Below are 16150 nucleotides of genomic sequence, written 5' to 3'. Positions count from 1 at the left end.
CTCCTCCTCTTCCTCCTCCTTCTTCTTCTTCTTTTGTTTTTTTTTTTTTTTTTTTTAATTTAAATTCAATTAGCCAACGCCAACTGCCTCCTCTGAAGACACTACATCTTGTGGGACCTGGCTAGTTCTTTCCGTAGGACTATTGGAGTCGTGAGTTCAAACCCCACCTTGGGTGTGGAACTTAATAAGCAAATAAATAAATAAAAATAAACACACTGCATCTTCAGTTTTCAGCATACCTTAACCAGCTTTTGAAAGGCCCATCTAAATTTCCTACAGAATCTAAAAAGCCATTTAATTGTTTGGAGGAAACGGCACTGTGAATACAGTTATTATTAACAAAGGGAACCTTGCGATGTCTGGGTGGCTCAGTCCGTTAAGCTGCTGCCTGCTGCCTTCGGCTGGGGTCATGATCCCAGGGTCCTGGAATCAAGTCCTGCATGGGGCTCCTTGCTCGGCAGGGAGCCTGCTTCTCTCTCTGCCTCTGCCTGCTTGTGTGTGCTCTCTATTTCTTTGACAAATAAATAAATAAATAAATAAAATCTTTAAAAAAAAAAAAAGAAAGAAAGAAAAAAGAATGGGAACCTTAAAAAGTTTTTTACTTGTGGTAGGATGATAAAAAAGGTTTTGTGTCCCAACTTACAACAAAATGCCATCCTCTTCTCTTCCTATTACTCCTATAGATTTTATGCATGTGAGAGGAGTAATCCATGCTTTGTGGTTTTTTTCCCCACTAACCCTCACTTCACATATTCATGGATACTATTTTTCTATCTTGTATATTTGTCACTTGGCAACTAATGCATTTACAGTTACATTATCCATTATTCAGATATTTGTGCTAGGATCTAGTGCTCAATAAATATTTATTGAATAATTTACTTTTGAAATATGTGCAACCTTAAAACTAGTCAAATCATATAAAACTTACTAACTTACGAAAGTTGATTTTTTTTAAATAAGATTTTAGATCTTGCTTATTTTTTCATTATTGTGTTAGGAGTAGGTTTGCCTGCAAATAGCATGGGGGGGGGGAACACAAAATAATAATGGCTTAGACAAAAATCAGTATTTCCCTCTTACATTTAAAAAGCCTGGAGTTAGTGTAGAGATGGTCTGACACTCCATGGAGACAGATTCACCTTCATTATTCCACCAAGAGAGTCCTACATGTATTTATTTATGTTTTCAAATATATAGACATTTGGAAGATACCCAGTTCCTTTCCCAGTATCACCTCATGATTTAAGAGAGCTGCCATAGCTCCGGCCATTATGATTACATTTCAACCATCAGAAGAGAAGACAGCTGGCAGAAGAGAAGAAGGAAACACCCCCTCTCTTTAAAAACCTTTCCCAAAAGCTACATATACATATCATTTCTGCTTTTATCCTACTGGAAAAAAAAAAAAAAAAACTCAGTCTCTTAGCTACACTAAATGTCAAGGAAGCCTGGAAAACAAGGCTTCACTACCGAGAAAGAATGGATATGGGGGACAGGTAGGAGTTCCTATCATAGTCTCAAACTCATCACTTTTAAAAGTATTAAGTATCTTAAGATTTCCTAAGATTTTTTTTATTTTTTTTTTAACTTTTTTTTTTTAAGATTTTTTTTTTTTTTTTTTTTTTTTTTTTTGAGAGAGAGACAGTGAGAGAGAACATGAGCGAGGAGAAGGTCAGAGAGAGAAGCAGACTCCCCGCGGAGCTGGGAGCCCGATGCGGGACTCCATCCCAGGACTCTGGGACCACGACCCGAGCCGAAGGCAGTCGTCCAACCAAGTGAGCCACCCAGGCGCCCCAGATTTCCTAAGATTTTTTAAAGCAAGTTTTTAAACAGAAGAATATCTGTAAGAAAATGCTTACCTCCATGTTTGAAAGAAGGTGTTACTATTAACCTGCCCCGAGGATGTATGCTTTCAGTTGCTTTTCCAGAAATGAGTGCAGACTCACATTAATGCAGTTAGCTTCTCCCTTATGCTTTAAGCCTCTACCCTACAGAGAGTTATATATATTCTTTTCAAAAATATGGGCATTTGAAATGTACTGGGATTTCAAATGTACTGATTTGAGTCTTTAGTAAAATTACAAATCAGTTTAAATATTTTTTATTTATTTATTTATTTATTTGACACACGGAGAGAGATCACAAGTAGGCAGAGCAGCAGGCAGAGAGAGAAGGGGAAGCAGACTCCCTGCTAAGCAGAGAGCCCAATATGGGGCTTGATCCCAGGACCCTGAGACCATGACCTGAGCTGAAGGCAGAGGCTTAACCCACTGAGCCACCCAGGTGCCCCTACAAATCAGTTTAAACAAAACTTCACACCTGCCCTGATTCAATTGGTGTTCTGTCATGTAGCTACCTAAGTATATGTTTTCTTAAATCCCTATTTCCTGAGAACCTCAGAGAGGCCCTTCTAGAATCTGGAGTCTTTGTGACTTCAGGACCTTTTCAGGCTTGGGCCAGAACAGTTCTAAAAGACGTGCTTCACCGAAAACTAGACAGGTAGGATTCAATACTGCCAGTTCAAATCTAGTAAGAGAGAGGAAGAGTCCAAGCTGTCCTTCACCCTAGGTCCCATGGGTTCTGGTTTGTTCTTATTTTCTCAAGGCTGCTTGGAGCGTACTGTACTCTAAGGCAGTGGTATTCACTTCCCACCCAGTGTGCAATGCAGAAATGAAAGACTAAAGCATAAGGTGTAAACATGTACTCCTAGGGGGACCTGCATGGCTCAGTGGGTTAAGCCTCAGGTCGTGATCTCAGTGTCCTGGGATTGAACCCCGCACCAGGCTCTCTGCTCAACAGAGAGCCTGCTTTCCCCTCTCTCTCTGACTGCCTCTCTGCCTACTTGTGATCGCTGTCTGTCAAATGAATAAATAAAATCTTTAAAAAAAAAAAAAGTCTCCTCCTCCATAAACTTAGGGGGTTTTGTAACAGAAGATTTCACAGAAGTCAGTAGAACTGTTATATTTGGATAAAGGAATCTTGAGACTAAGATCACATTCCCATGGATCTGAAATGATCCCCCGAAAGGATGGATGGATAGTCAGTGTCACTCATTTGGGAAAAAAACTGGGTCTTCAGATGAGAAATGATACCGAAGCTTGGAGGATCGTATGACACAGGAGAAGGAGGAGACATCTCTTTCTGCAGTCTAGATAGCAGAAAGTCACAGCGAATACATTTATCAGGGGGCGCCTTCAGTTGTAAGTAACAGGAATAAAATTCGAATTGGCTTTTTAGAATAATAAAAAAATCGGGCTGCTTGGGTGGCTCAGTGGGTTAAGCCCCTGCCTTCAGCTCAGGTCCTGATCTCGGGTCCTGGGATCGAGCCCAGCATCGGGCTCTCTGCTCAGCAGGGATCCTGCTTCCTCCTCTTTTTCTGCCTGCTTCTCTGCCTACTTGTGATCTCTCTCTATATTAAATAAATTTTTTCAAAAACCCTTTAGAATAATAAAAAAATGTAATTTAATTTAAAAAATCTGGGGTGTGAGTTTGTTTGTTTGTTTTTTTTAAGATTTTATTTATTTACTTGAGAGGGGGAAAGAGAGAGAGCGTGAGCACCAGCAGGGGAAGGGGCTGAGGAAATAGAATCTCTCGCTGAGCTGGGACCCCCACACGGGGCTCCCTAAGATTATGACCTGAGCAGAAATCAGGAGTCAGACATTTAACCAACTGAGCTACCCAGTCACCCAATAAACTCTAGGGCTTTTTTTTTTTTTTCTTTTTAAGATTTATTTATCTGAGAGGCACTTGGGTGGCTCACTCAGTTAAGCGGCTGCCTTTGGCTCAGGTCATGATCCCAGAGCTCTGGGATCCAGCCCCACAAGGGACCCCCTGCTCGGCTGAGAGCCTGCTTCTCCTTCTCCTTCTACCTTCCTCTCTGTCTACTTGTGCTCTCTCTTGATCTCTCTGTCAAATAAACAAATTAAAATCTTAAAAAAAAAAAAAAGATTTATTTATCTGAGAGAGAGAGAGCTCCTGGTGGGGAGAAGGAAAGGGAGGGGGAGAGAGGGAATCCAGCAGACCCCTGCTGAGGTACAGAGCCCCACACAGGGCTCCATCCCACGACCCTAACATCATGATCTGAGCCAAAATCAAGAGTTGGACGCTTGAGCCACTGAGCCACCCAGGTGCCCCAAAACCCTAGTTTTATTTTATTTTTTTTAAAGATTTTATTTATTTGTCAGAGACAGAGGGAGAGAGAGCGAGGGAGCACAGGCAGACAGAGAGGCAGGCAGAGGCAGAGGGAGAAGCAGGCTCCCTGCCGAGCAAGGAGTCCGATGTGGGACTCGATCCCAGGACCCTGGGATCATGACCTGAGCCAAAGGCAGCTGCTTAACCAACTGAGCCACCCAGGCGTCCCAACCAAAACCCTAGTTTTAAAACACACACACACAAAATAAATTGGAGACATAACCCGAGTAGAAATAGAAACACACATGGAGAAAATGAGAAGTATGATACTCTCACAAACAAGTCCGGCTGTTTTATAAGTGTCATGTTAAAATAATCACCTGTGGGGCGCCTGGGTGGCAGCTAGTTATGTGTCTGACTCTGGATCTTAGCTCAGGTTTTGATCTCAGGGTTGTGAGTTCAAGCCTGCCCTGAGCTCCACTGCTACTATGGAGCTTTAAAAAAAAAAAAAAAAAGGGTGAATAGAAAAAATAAAAATAAGGTAATCACCTATGTTGTGATCCAGGAAAAAGTGACAGTGAAATACAGCAAGAACTCCACGTCAAGGATTTCTTCAGACACCAATGTTTAAAAAATTGATATGAAGATAAATTCTTTTTTTTTTTAAGATTTTATTTATTTATTTGACAGAGAGAAAGAGAGCATAGCAGGGAAAGCAGCAGGCAGAGGAAGAGGGAGAAGCAGAATCACCAAGCAGGGAGCCCAACACAAGGCTCAATTCCATGACCCTGGGATCATGACCTGAGCCCAAGGCAGATGCTTAATGACAGAGCCTCCCAGGCATTCCCAAAGATAAGTTCCTAAATGGGAAACAGGGAACAGAAGATGGGTCAGACTATAGACAAAGGGCTGATATCCAAGATCTATAAAGAACTTCTCAAACTCAATACCCAAAAAACAAATAATCCAGTCAAAAACTGGGCAGAAGACAGGAACAGACACTTCTCCAAAGAAGACATACAAACAGCAAACAGACACATGAAAAAATGTTCCCCTCAGAGAAATTAAAATCAAAACCACATTGAGGGGCACCTGGGTAACTCAGTGGGTTGGGCCTCTGCCTTCGGCTTGGGTCATGATCTCAGGTTCCTGGAATCGAGCCCCTCATCGGGCTCTTTGCTCAGTGGGGAGCCTGCTTCCTCCTCTCTCTCTGCCTGCCTCTCTGCCTACTTGTGATCTCTCTCTCTCTCTGTAAAATAAATAAATAAAATCTTTAAAAAAACACACACGCACATTGAGATGCCACCTTACACCAGTTAGACAACGCAAGAAACAACAAATGTTGGAAGTTGTAGAGAAAGGGGAACCCTCTTACACTGTTGCTAGAAATGCAAGTTGCTACAACCCGTTTGGAAAATAGTGTGGAGGTTCCTCAAAAAGTTAAAAATAGAGCTACCCTATGACCCAGCAATTGCACTACTGGGTATTTACCCTAAAGATACAGATGTCGGGAAAAGAAGGGCCATATGCACCCCAGTGTTCAAAGCAGCAATGGCCACAGTCACCAAACCATGGAAAGAGCTGAGATGCCCTTCAACAGACGAATGGATAACGAAGATGTGGTCCATATATACAATGAAATATTACACAGCCACCAGGAAGGGTGAATATCCAAATTTTGCAAAAACGTGGATGGGACTGGAGGAGGTGATGCTGAGTGAAATAAGTCAAGCAGAGAACGTCAATTATCATATGGTTTCACTTATTTGTGGAACATAAAGAATAGCATGGAGGACATTAGGAAAAGGAAGGGAGGGGCGCCTGGGTGGCTCAGTGGGTTAAGCCGCTGCCTTCGGCTCAGGTCATGATCTCAGGGTCCTGGGATCGAGTCCCGCATCGGGCTCTATGCTCAGCAGGGAGCCTGCTTCCTCCTCTCTCTCTCTGCCTCTCTGCCTACTTGTGATCTCTCTCTGTCAAATAAATAAAATAAAATATTTAAAAAAAAAAAAAAAAAAAAAGGAAAAGGAAGGGAAAAATGAAAGGGGGGAATTCGGAAGGGGAGCTGAACCACTGGACTCCAGGAAACAAACTGACGGTTTTGTGCAGGGGGGATGGGTGAGCCTGGTGGTGGGTATTAAGGAGGGCACGAGTTGCATGGAGAAAGGGTATTATACACAAACAATGATTCATGGAACACAACATCAAAAATGAATGATGTACTGTACGGTGACTAACAGAACATAATTTGAAAAAAAAAAAGAGGAAGAAGATGGGTCAGAAGAAGACACAGTAACTCGGTTGTACACGAAGCCATAGAGAAGTTGTGCACGAAGCCTCAGACACTGCTGGGACACCTGGGTGGTTCAGTCGTTAAGTGCCTGCGTTTGGCTCAGGTCATGATCCCAGAGACCTGGGATTGAGCCCGTATTGGGCTCACCCCTCAGTGGGAAGCCTGCTTCTCCCTCTCCCACTCCCCCTGCTTGTGTTCCCTCTCTTGCTGTGTCTCTCTCTGTCAAATAAATAAATAAAAACTTCAAAAAAAAAAAAGATAAGAAAAGAAGACTGCTAGAGACAGAATATGATAAGGCAGAAGAAGAACAGGTGGTGTCCCCCAGATTCATATGGTCATTTCAACCTGTAATTTTTGGCAATATAGATTGACTTCCTTTGTACAAGAAGAGTAGTATGAAATTATTTTTGAAACAATGCTTATTAATGAAATTAGTGAGACTACAGGGTTTCGTGTATGTCTACGTTATTGTCTATTGCTACGTGGCAAATTATTCTCAAACTTAGTGACTTAAATCAAACATTTATTTATTATTTTACATAATGTCTAAGGATCGAGAATCTGGAAGTAGCTTAGCTAAGTTGTTCTGGCTCAGGAGTCCCCATGAGCTTACAGTTCAGCCGTCAGTGGGGGCTCCAGATCCCTGAAGTCTTGACAGAGGATCTACTCTGCTTCCGGTAACACTTGTTCATCTGGCTGTTGGCCCGGGACCTCAGTTCCTGGACATACGTGCCTCTCCACGAGGCTGCATCAAGTCATGTCAACTGGCTTCACCCAGAGTGAGCGATCTAGCAGAAAGTGAGAGTCAGGAAGCTTCCAGCCTCAGAAGTGACATGCTGTCCCTTCTCTTAGACTCTATTGGTCACATAGATGGAATCTGAAATGTTACCGGAGGGCACTACATAAAAATGTTAACATCAGAAAGTGGAGACCTTTGGCGTGCCCGGCAGGCTTAGTCGGGGGAGCATGCAACTCTTGATCTCAGAGTTGTGAGTTCAAGCCCCACGTTGGGTGCAGAGATTATTTAAAAACGAAATCTTAAAGGAGATGGCACAGTCAATTGAGTGACTGACTCTTGGTTTCAGCTCAGGTCATGATCTCAGAGTTGTGAGATCAAGCCACACCTTGGGATGCTCTCTCTCCCTCTCCTTCTACTCTTCCGGCTTGTGCGCTAGCTCTCTGATAAATAAATAAATCTTAAAAAACTAAAGGAAAGAAAAGAAAGTGGGGATCTTTGAGGGTCATCTTGGATCCTGACTAGAAGACCCACTAATGTGGTAATAATTGGCACTTAATTAAAATCCAATCTCCTCTCGGATGTATTTGCATTCAACACTAAAAGCAAACAACAATAGGCATATAGTACTGCCAATTCAATGCCATCAGCCATGGTTCCATCACTAATGATGTTCTGAAATGGGGTCCAACTCTTGGTAAAATTCCCCCCAAAATAAGTACAATTTTTACAGTATTTGCATTTGTGGGAAAAAATAGTGTATTTTGCATTATGCCCCTGATGTGTATTGTGTCTCTATGTAAAATATGATTCTGTTCCAAGTTTAGATTACTATAAACAGATTTTTTTTCATCCACATGAATAAGCGGTGAGATCTTTGGATGGTGGCCAAGACACAGAACAATGTGTCTTTCTGGTTACCTGCCCTGCAGACACTCAGTGTTCCTGGCTCTGCCCTCCTAAATGTGGCTCGACATGATGTTTGGATTTTTTTTTTCATTTAAAAAATTTTTATTTTTATTTTTTTTTAAAGATTTTATTTATTTATTTGCCAGAGAGAGAGAGTGAGCACAGGCAGACAGAGTGGCAGGCAGAGTGGTAGGAGAGGCAGAGGGAGAAGCAGGCTCCTTGCTTAGCGAGCCTGTTGTGGGACTCAATCCCAGGATGCTGGGATTATGACCTGAGCCGAAGGCAGCCGCTTAACCAACTGAGCCACCCAGGCGTCTCCCTCAATATTTTATTTATTTACTTGAGAGAGAGAGAGAGATAGTGACAGAGATAACGAGAGAGAGCACAAACAGGGGGAGAGGCAGAGGGAGGAGGAAGCAGGCTCCCCTCTGAGCAGGGAGCCGGACGTGGGGCTCAATCCCGGGACCCCGGGATCATGAGCTGAGCCGAAGGCAGACACTTAACTGACAGGGGCCCCTGAAATATTTCACGATTAGGATTGCATGGACTTGTGCCAGCCAGCAAAACGTACTGGTCCAAATGGGCAAAATGGTATTTCTTCAGTAGTGTCCCTCCTTTCTTGTCTGAAGAACCCTCCGCAATGTTCCAAAATGTCCTCTGGGGGCAGTAATGCCTCCACTGAAAACCACGAGTTCCCAGTAAGGACTTCACCTTGCACTCAGCATTTCATATTCATCATCGCTAAGGATTACAGCTATCCCCACAAGTTAGGTCTGATTACAGTTGACCCTTGGACAAAGCCGAGGTTAGGAGCGCCAACCCCTCACCCGTCAAACATTCCTGCAAAACTTTTGACTCCCCAAAAACCTCACTGCTTAGCCTACTGTTGATCCCGAAGTCTTACCGGTAACATAATCAATTAACACATACATCGTGTGTTATACGTATTATAGACTGTATTCTCACAATAAAGTAAGTTAGAGAGAAACAAGTGTTATAAAGAAAATCATAAGGAAGGGGCGCCTCGGTGGCTCAGTCGGTTAAGCTTCTGCCTTGGGCTTGGGTCATGATCCCAGGGTCCTGGGATGGAGCCTTGCGGCAGACAAGGGAGAGCCTGCTTCTTTCTCCCCTACCTCCCTGCTTGTGCCCTCTCTCTCTCCGTCAAATAATTAAATAAAATCTTTTATAAAAATATCATGGAGTGCCTGGGTGGCTCAGTGGATTAAGCTGCTGCCTTCGGCTCAGGTCATGATCTCAGTGTCCTGGGATCGAGCCCCGCATCAGGCTCTTTGCTCAGCGGGAGCCTGCTTCTCTCTCTCTCTCTCTGCCTGACTCTCCGCCGACTTGTGATCTCTCTCTCTGTCAAATAAATAAATAAAATCTTAAAAAAAAAAAATATCATAAGGAAGAGAAAATACACTTACAGTCCTGCAGGTAAGTGGTCTCACGGAGTTGAACCCCTGCTGTGCAAGGGTCAACTGTATATTCGTTGGACTAATGAGGAGACAGAAACTCAAGAAACTCGAGGTCACGGAGCTAGTGAGTGGCAAAATGTGGATCTGACTTCCGGTCTCCCGAGTCCCAAGCCCCAGTCCCTTACCACTGTGTCCCACTGCCCCTTGCTAAAGGTCTGAGGGGCAGTCAGGGAGGCAGGATCCTCAAGGGAGGTAAAGGACGAGAGTGACAGTCCAACGATAAAACGCCCTGAATGCAAGACAGCCCCAGGAACTCAGTGTCTTGAGTCTTCGTTGTTGAAGCTGTCGCTAATGTGATCTGCTCCAGCAACCTCTCTGCCAACAGCAGAGCACAGTGTGTGGGTATGAATAGAGATCTGAGTGCTATACACCTGGGTGCTCAGTCAGTTAAGCATTTGCCTCTGGCTGAGGTCATGATCGAGATCCTGGGATGGAGTCCCACATTGAGGTCCTGGGATTGAGTCCCAAGTCAGGCTCCTTGCTCAGCCTGTTTCTCCCTCTGCCTGCCCCTCCTCCTGCTTGTGTGTGTGCACTCTCTCTCTGACAAACAGATAAACAAATAAATAAATCTTTTTAAGAAAGAGGGATCTGGGGGGCTCCTGGGTGGCTCAGTGGGTTAAGCCGCTGCCTTCGGCTCAGGTCATGATCTCAGGGTCCTGGGATCGAGTCCCGCATCGGGCTCTCTGCTCAGCGGGGAGCCTGCTTCCTCCCTCTCTCTCTGCCTGCCTCTCTGCCTACTTGTAATTTCTCTCTGTCAAATAAATAAATAAAATCTTTAAAAAAAAAAAAAAAGAAAAGAAAAGAAAGAGGGATCTGGGGGCGCCTGGGTAGCTCAGTGGGTTAAAGCCTCTGCCTTCAGCTCAGGTCATGATCCCAGGGCCCTGGGATCAAGCCCCGCATCAGGCTCTCTGCTCGGTGGGAGCCTGATTCCTCCTCTCTTTCTGCCTGCCTCTCTGCCTGTTTGTGATCTCTGTCTGTCAAATAAATAAATAAAATCTTTAAAAAAAAAAAAAAAAGAGGGATCTGGAAGCAGAGAAACCACAGACAATCCAGGTTCAAATCCCAACCCTTGACAATTTCTAGCTGTGTGACCCAAGGCAAGTTGCTAAACCTCTCTGCGCCTCATTCGTTTCCTCAGCTCTTAAAAAGAGTTAAAAATAGTACTGATGTCATAGGATTTTTGTGAAGATTCATTAGTGCAAGGAAAGCATCCAACAAGAATAAGCTATTGTCAGCTTCTCTGTACCTCATAGCTTGTGATGCACTATCACGCCCTATCTCACTCCGGACTCATGATCGCTTCAGCTCACGTCTCCTGTCTCTATGCCTCAGTGTCTCTCTCTGCATAACCTTGCACTACTACTTATTTCATCTGCTCAGTATCAATTAGTTCTTATTTCCATGAGAGCATACAACCGTCTCAGGCAGTCTTAACAGATAATAGAGCTGGATGTGTTCATTTGGAAAGACCTTGAAGATCTATTTATAGACTAGTGAAGCAAAAGATAAGAACACAGAGCATGTTCACATTTGTGTGTTTTTGAGAGAGATATGGAGAGACAGTGTGTGCATGTAAATAATATACCTAAACTTTTGGAAGGCTATTGTGGTGGTGTGATCATGGTTCCCCCCAATATGTCCTAAATTCGCAGAAACTCTGAATATGTTATGTTACTTAACAAAAGGAAATTAATTAAGGTTGCTATTTGACTGACCTTAAAACAGGGAGAATATGGGGTGCGTGGGTGGCTCAGTTGGTTAAGCATCTGCCTTCGGCTCAGGTCATGATCCTGGAGTCCTGGGTCCTGAGATCAAGCCCCACATTGGGCTCCCTGGTCGGCAGGGAGCCTGCTTCTCCTTCTCCCTCTGCTGCTTCCCCTGTTTGTACCCTCTCTTGCTCTCTCTCCTGCTCTTTGTCAAATAAATAAATAAAATCTTAGAAAAAAAAAAGACTAGGGAGATTATGCTGGATGATCTAGGTGGGACCAAGGTAAACCTATAAGTGGAAGAGGGAGGCAGGAGGGTCCCTGACAGCAGGGAGGACTCACCTGCTGTCACTGGCTTTGAAGATAGAGGAAGGGGCCACAAACCAAGAAGCCTCTAGAAGCTGGCAAAGGCAAGGAATCCGATTCTCCCCTAGAGTCTCTGGAAGGAGTGAAGCCTCACCACCACCTTGATTTTCTACCAGTAAGATCTACTTTGGATTTCTGACCTCCAGAACTGTAAGACAATAAATTTGAGTTCTTTAAGCCACTAATTTTGTGGTCATTTATTTAAAAAAAAAAAAAAAAACTAGTATACATGTGCAAGAAGTTGTTGATGGTGGTTAGATCTGGGAAGTAGGGTTGGGAGGTCTGGGTCTGCGCAGCAGTGGGGAGCTCATTCGTTCATGGTCTATCCTTTTGCATCGATTGAATCTCTTACTATATACATGTGAATTTTCAAAATAGATTTTTTCAAAATAAAGAACTTTGGGGTGCCTACGGCTTAACCATGTTGAGTTTTAGAATAGAAAGTTTTTGTACGTGTAGCACCTGGGTCGCTCAGTCGATTAAGCGTCTGCCTTCAGTTCAAATCATTATCCCAGGGTCCTGGGATCAAGCCCCCAGGGGGGCTCCATGCTCAACAAGGAGTCTGCTTCTCCCACTCCATCTGTCTCTGCCCCTCACCCCACTCATGCTCTCTCTGCCTCTCTGTCAAATAAATAAAATCTTTTTTAAAATTATATATAATTAAATACCATGTTCTTTCAATCATTTTTTACCAAATGTGTTTGCTTTTGTCTATTTTCTCCACTTTGTGGATTCCTGTTTATGTAAGGCCATCACTCAGTTTGGTAAGAGTAGCTATGTGTTGTAAGAACAACAGAACAACACAGCTGGGGGCGCCTGGGTGGCTCAGTGGGTTAAAAAGCCTCTGCCTTCAGCTCAGGTCACGATCTCAGGGTCCTGGGATCAAGCCCCGCATCGGGTTCTCTGCTCAGCAGGGAGCCTGCTTCCCCCTCTCTCTCTGCCTTCCTCTCTGCCTACTTGTGATCTCTGTCAAATAAATAAATAAAATCTTAAAATAAAAAAACAGCTTTCACATACTATAAAATTCACTCATTTAAAATGCACAGTCTGGGGTGCCTGGGTGGCTCAGTGGGTTAAGCCGCTGCCTTCGGCTCAGGTCATGATCTCAGGGTCCTGGGATCGAGTTCCGCATTGGGCTCTCTGCTCAGCAGCGAGCCTGCTTCCTCTTCTCTCTCTCTGCCTGCCTCTCTGCCTACTTGTAATTTCTCTTTGTCAAATAAATAAATAAAATCTTAAAAAAAAAAATAAAATAAAATACATAGTCTGGGGGTTCTTAGTACGTTCACAGAGTTGTGCCACGATTACCACCATCAAGTTTAAACATTTCTTTTTTTTTTTTTTTAATTTATTTGACAGAGAGATCACAAGTAGGCAGAGAGGCAGGCAGAGAGAGAGGGGGAAGCAGGCTCCCCAATGAGCAGAAAACCCAATGTGGGGCTCGATCCCAGGATCCTGGGATCACGACCTGAGCTAAAGCAGAGGCCCAACCCACTGAGCCACCCAGGAGCCCCACCACCATCAATTTTAGAACACTTTTATCACATCCAAAAGAAACCCATAAACATTAGCAGTCACTCCTCATTTCCTCTCAAACACCACAGCCCTAGCCAACCGCTTCTCTACTTCCTGTCTCTAGAGATTTGCCTATCCTGGACCTTTCATATAAATGGAAAAGTACGATATGTGGTCTTTCTTGGCTGGCTTCTACACTTTCATTTAATGCCTCCTGCTAGCTGAAGGCATGTCAGAGAACAATTTCAGTGAGTTCAGGAAATCGACTAGCAAGATCAGCTTTGAAATCAATATTCCCTCGAGAAGAGCTATGGAACACTTTTTAAGAGATTTTATTGATTTATTTGAGAGAGAGAGGAGAGGAGGAAGAACACAGGGGTAGGGGCAGAAGGAGAGGGAGAGAGAGAAATTCTCAAATTCTCTTAGAGCCCTGTTGCAGGACTCGATCCCATAACCCATGAGATCATGACCTGAGCCGAAATCCAGAGTTAGACGTTCAACCCACTGAGCCACCCAGGTGACCCTATGGGACAATTTTTAAACAAACCATAAAAATTAAAAAAAATTTAAAAACCTTCTTTTTATTATTTTATTAGCACAACAACGTGCATCATTTAATTCTTAGAGTGCAGTGCCCACCCCATGGCAGTCACCAGCTGGGTTCTTCACAGAGAATATCTCAATGAATCCTCACACTCAGTCACCATTTTGAGCGTTTACCCCTGAGTAATCCGTAAGTCATTGAGGTTTGGTATTTTGCCCAGATCTCATACCAAATGGCAGAGCTGAGAGTTTAGTGAGAGTCCACGCCCCCGCCCCAGTCCCCCACTCCCCCACTCCACAACCTGGTGTATTGTTGCCAGGAGTCCCCAAGCCACGAGATTCATCCCATCTGGATGTCACAGTGCTTAGCTGCAAATGGCAGCCCCTCCCCTCCCAGCAGGATTAAGCAGAAAAGGGTTTTGTTAAAGGACACGGGCCCTTGCAGGAGGGCGGAAAGTGGCTCGAGGTTGTTAGGAGCAGTGCCTGAAACGACACAGAAGAACTGACCTAGGGAGGAGAAGACCGAAGCTGCCGCTAAGCCAGGGACTTGGCCACCCCTGCAGGTGACATTAATGCCACTTTATGCACCTGGGAGCCACCGCCTTCCTGCCACAGCTGAGTGAGGCTTCTCCAGAGACCCAGCCTCGTTCTTTCCATGCTTCATTCTGATCCCTGTCCCCCAAGGACAGGTCTTGCCAGAGCCTGGGTCACAGGACCATTTTGGGGCATGTTTAAGGAAAGGAAGGCTCTTCTTTCCTGTGAAGAGCAGCTTTGAAGATCTGGCTTCCTGTGTTAGGAACCACATCCCCGCTAGACGAATGACATCTACCACCATCAATACAGGTCCCTCGGAAGAGGGGAGGCAGCCAAAAGTAGAGCAGCCGTCAAGTTCATCTTTAAGCAAATCTCACTGAGAAGCTTTGGGGCTCAGCTGGGCAGTTCATGGTGTAAACTGTAGCTAGGTGGAGGGGACTATGCTATGGACCCAGGTTCACCCACAGAAGTGAAAGCAGAGAGGTCCAGCTGTAAATTATAAAGCTGAGTCAACATTGGACCATACACTCCTTGCTAAAGGTTCTCAGAGTACACCAGGAAGGACCCGCGCCACAACTGTTGAGTATGTCTCTCTCTCTCTCTTTTTTTTTTTTTTTAGGTTTTTATTTATTTACTTGAGAGAGAGAAAGACAGCATGAGCAGCAGAAGGTGAGGGACAAACAGACTCCCCTCTGAACCCAGAACCCAACACGGGTTGGTTGGATCCCAGGACCTCGAGATCATGACCTGAACCATCTAGGCGCCCCCTTTTGCTTAAAAGATTTTATTTGGAGTAGGTCTCTCTTATAACAATGTTAAACTTATTTGATAAATTTGTCCTGTTGAGATTCTCAGGTAGGACCAGAGGTGGCGGGGCTGGGGGACAGTGGCATCCATTAGTCATCTAGGGAAGGTGTGGGTCCTCAAAGAGGAAGCCAGACCTCTGAAACTGGTCTCGGCAGGAAAGAAAATTCCGTAGTTCTTAGTTTCCTAAATCTAGACTTGGGGGAGTGGAGGCATGCTGAGGGCACCTGAGGGTTCTCTCAGAGGTGGGAGAACGGTGGGTTCTGCCCCTACAGCAGGTTGAGGACTGGGCTCAGAGATGAACAGGGGAGGGCCACAGGCCAGGCTCTTCTGTCCCCAGGACTGCTTTCCCCTTGTCTATGTCATCCCAAGCCTTGAAGGAAGCTGTAGTTTGATGGGGCAGTCTGGTCTCAGCTGGGCAAGAAGTATTATGCCACATTTGTGGGTCTGCCTGAAGGCCAGGGGAGGAGAGGGAGGTCAGTGTCCCCTGCCTGGAACCAGGGTGGTGGTGGCAGCAGTAAGAGTGAGGAAAATGAGTAACTGGGGGTTACATTTGGGGCTGAGGGGTCCATATGTCCCCCCTCAGTGATTTCTGACCATCCGGATGGTGGGATGGTGGCTTCCCTTTCAGGACTTCGACAAATATACGCTGAATGAACAGAACATCGTTGAAGAGGAAACGCAACCCTTCTAGGAACAGCAAACCAGCGTGAGGGGTGCCTGAGAAGTACCGAGAAGGTCCCAAATGGTCCCTGGGTCCCAGTGATGGTGGTCCCAGGCAGCTAGCAGCAGGGAAGGGCATCAGGAAGCAGCAGGCCCTGATTATACAGCCAAGGTCACAGATGACTCCCATCTCTGTGAGGTACCCCAATGCCAAGTGTAGAGCTCTGTCCAGGTGGCTCCATGAAGAAAAGGAATAGTACTGCAACTGTTCTAGAAAATTAAGAGCCCTCAGGTACCAAACCGGCCTCAGGTACACAAAACAAGGGCATAAACCATTTCACATGGCTGGGAGCCAAAAGTCACTGGAATTTGAGGCTGTATGCTCAGGATGTTGGGCCAGGGTCCTGGTCCTAGAGTCTGAAGAAAGGAGCCCTGAAATTCAAGGTTAGGAATCAGGCAGTGTTTGATGCGAGGCTGT

This window comes from Mustela putorius, unplaced genomic scaffold (assembly GCF_011764305.1).
Source record: "Mustela putorius furo isolate JIRA1106 unplaced genomic scaffold, ASM1176430v1.1 tig00000832_pilon_pilon_pilon, whole genome shotgun sequence".
NCBI lineage: Eukaryota > Metazoa > Chordata > Mammalia > Carnivora > Mustelidae > Mustela > Mustela putorius.
The sequence above is the reverse complement of the archived record's forward strand: the minus strand, read 5'-3'. Positions refer to the sequence as shown.